Source organism: Lipotes vexillifer, unplaced genomic scaffold, assembly GCF_000442215.2.
Source record: "Lipotes vexillifer unplaced genomic scaffold, Lipotes_vexillifer_v1.1 scaffold3634, whole genome shotgun sequence".
Taxonomy (NCBI): domain Eukaryota; kingdom Metazoa; phylum Chordata; class Mammalia; order Artiodactyla; family Lipotidae; genus Lipotes; species Lipotes vexillifer.
Genome location: NW_006770902.1, coordinates 1 through 3,421, shown reverse-complemented (window position 1 = coordinate 3,421; position 3,421 = coordinate 1). Strand labels below are relative to the sequence as shown.

The 3,421-nt window shown below is 45.7% G+C and overlaps 1 pseudogene; it reads right to left on the bottom strand.

Annotated features, from left to right (window-relative positions):
- Window positions 1–1,589: 1,589 nt before the first annotated feature.
- LOC103072065 (ferritin light chain pseudogene) lies at window positions 1,590–2,132 on the bottom strand (annotated as a pseudogene).
- Between the last annotated feature and the right edge of the window lie 1,289 nt (window positions 2,133–3,421).

The window sequence follows — 3,421 nt, the reverse complement described above, 5'->3', positions numbered from 1 at the left end:
TAGAATATGAAAACTATACTGTCAAATTTCAGAATTACATGGATGAAGAAAATCACCAAAGTGACATCATATCATGTGTGTTATAGTTGTATTTACTATATTGACTATATTAACTATGTTGTGTTCACAATATACTGTATAACTATATATTGAAAAGGCAAAATGCTGTAACTTATTTCAGAGAAAATAATTACGTTGGCAAACCCCAAATTGTACACTGTAGACAGGTCCTAGGAAAAGAAGATTTAATTCATAGTGGACAAGAGGTTAGCTTCTGTTTTCAGCCATGTGCTATTTCAAGAATTAAACGTCATGAATAATACAGGATATAAGAGGAATAGTCTAAAGATGGAAAAGCACATTTTGATTAGGAAAGAGAATTTAAGGCTTAAGTCTTTTTTTTTTTTTTTTGAGGAAAACTGCCTTATTACTATGAGATAAGAAAATTGTTTCCTTCTTTTCTTCCTTGCTTTCTTCTTCTTTTTTTTAACCTTTTTAATTTTGGATATTTGACCTCTAAGCTGAGATGACTGAAAATGCCTCCTCTGGGCATCAACCTTTTGGAAAGACTTTTTCCCCCTCCCTAAGGGCTATTTGTCTCTTGGAGGCATTGTCTACATTACTCAACAAGAGGCAAGCATTTGTCCTTGCACTAAATGCTGACATCTCCTGATAAGAGGGAAGCTGCAAAGTAGAAGAATTGAAGGTCAATATGTTGATATTGGTCTCAAGCGCATTGATGTACATTTGTGTATTGGGGAAGGGGAGTGAAGCTTGAGAGTGGGCCAGTGCGGAGGGGTAAATATTTTGTGATGCTGTCTACCTATGGGCTTATAAAGTTTACCGCTGCATTAGGGGGACAAGCATTACCATTAGCATGAAAAGTAGGGCAGACCTCAGTTGCAAAAGCTAGCCATACACATAGGGCAATACGTAAATGATACACCTTATTGCATTCACCTATTCACCCTCCCCTGTTCACGCTAATTGAAAATTTCAATCCATTTCAGAGAAGTAACACAACTATCAATCATTTTCCCTGGCACGAATCTTCCAGGAGGAAGAAAATGGAATACACCTAGCAACAGAGCTCACACACTAGCCCATGTGTCTTAGATTTAGTATCTGATCACTAGCTGGATTGAAGCCAAGAGGTGGTTCACAAAGTTGCTGCACATTAGAATCACCTGGGGAACTCTGCGACCTCCCCGTGCCCAGGCTCCTCCCTAGACCTACTGAATCAAAGTCTCTGGGGCTGGGACCCAGGCACCAATGTTTTTCTTAAAAGCTCTTTAGGTAATTCAAACGAGCAGCAAAGCTTGAGAACCATCCCAATAACGGGAACAAACTTTTTTCACACATAAAGTGGGGCAATGCATATGTTAAAAGAACTTGAATATATGTATATATTTCTTTTTTTCTCTTTATTCTCTTTGTGTTTCAAATAGGCTTTTTTTTTTCCTTCTGCAAAAAGCGTTATTGTTTCCATTTGGTCCAAGGCTTGGGAGAGGGCTCCAGGGCGGTTACAAAGCTGCCTAGTAGCTGCAGAGCAGGGCTTCAGGCAGAAGCTCTGACGCCAGAGGGGCTCCTCAGAGGCCGCTGGACTTCAGAGACTCCTGTTTGTACTCGAGGGTGAGCCTTTCAAAGAGATACTCGCCCAGCACAGCCTGAGGACCAGCCAGCCTGCGGAGGTTGGTCAGGTGGTCGCCCATCTTCTTGATGAGTTTCACCTGCTCCTCCAGGAAGCGGCTCTCCAGGAAGTCGCAGAGGAGGGAGTCTGCGTGGGCAGAACCCAGGGCGCGCAGATCCGATAGTGCCTGGTTCAGGTTCTTCTCTCTAAGAATGGCGGCTTCCACAGCGTCCTGGGTTTTACCGCACTCATCGTGAGAAGGCTTCCGCGCATCCTGGAAGAGGGCGTGGCCACAGCACTGGTTTTGCATTTTCAAGAGACGCTGGGCGCCCTCACACTTCTCCTCAGCCAGTTGGCGAAAAATGTGGCCCACACTGTCCAGAGCCCCATTGTTGCTGTCGAAATAGAAGCTCAGAGAGAGGTAAGTGTCCCCAGATGCATGTTGAACAGGCGGTGGACGGCGGCCTCCACCTCGATGGAATAATTCTGACGAACCTGGGAACTCGTGGTTGATCAGTGATAAGGAGCTAAGCTCAAAAAACTGTGTTGGCTTGTCCTGGAGGCTGAGGATAGCTGAGTGGCTGATTCCAAAGGTTGCGACAGGAAGAAAGGTTGGAGGCTGATTGGGGGCTGGAGCAAGGAGCGTCCCTGGGTCTGTTCATTCCAAACACTGTTGAAGCAAAAGACAGAACTGCAGCACTGCCTTGCGCACTGCCTCAAATAGGCTTTGATATAAACGAACAAGAAGTCCAATCAAGGACAAAACTTACCCTTCCCCCCACCAAAATAGCTGGCGATACTAGAATCTAGACCTGGGAAGGGATTCTTCCATTACTTTCTTAACATTCCAAGCCACTAGAGCAGTGGTTCTCAAAGTATGGTCACCTTGTAACCAAGCAGTAGCCTATGGGGCCTTCCTAGGACAGACCCATCCCCCATATCCTCTGCTGTAGTTCCTCTCTGAAGTACTCAGATAATAGTATCTCAGGCATATTTCTTGAGTTTTCAGATGCTAAAAACCACCACCCAATGGAAGAAATTAACTCCTTGATGATCATGAGCACATAGCCCCCCAGACCTTCTGGCACCTAGGGATGGATAATGTTACCTGCCCTGTGGCCTCAACATCAACCAATCAGAGGACTGTGCAGGAGCTGATCACATTCCCTGGGACGTCCCTCCCTCACCTGGCCTTTAAAAATGCTTTGCTGAAATCCTTTGGAGATTTCAGGGTGTTTTGGAACACGGGCCACCCCTCTCCTTGCTCGATCCTGCAATAAACCTTTCTGTGCTCCAGACTCCAACCTTTAGGATTGTTTGGCCTCACTGTGCTTCAGACACATGAACCTGCATTCGGTAATCACCTGACCAGCTTTACCAGCGTCCCCTGAAAATGTGTCAGATATTCAAGTTTTAGGGCCCTGTCCCAGCCCTATGGAATCAGCAACTCTGGTGGGGCTCAGTGATCTCTGTTATAACAGGCCCTCCAGATGATTTTTATTCACCTTAAAGTTTGAAAATATCTGCATTGTCAGCTGGCCAAAGCGTCCACCAGCAGGCGAAGGGGAGTGGCACGTGGAGAAGATAGGGACCAGCCAAGGCAAGTACAGCAGCCTTTGCCGTGGTAGTAATGGAGAATGCCTTTTCTCCACTGGTTGGCACAGACTAGTATCTGGGAGCAGTGGCAGGGTTATTTAGGATGCTTTACATTTCAATGCAGAGTGACCGCTGTCCTGGTTTGCCAGGGACTTCCCCTGTGTGAGCACTTAAAATCTCATCCTGGCAAACCCC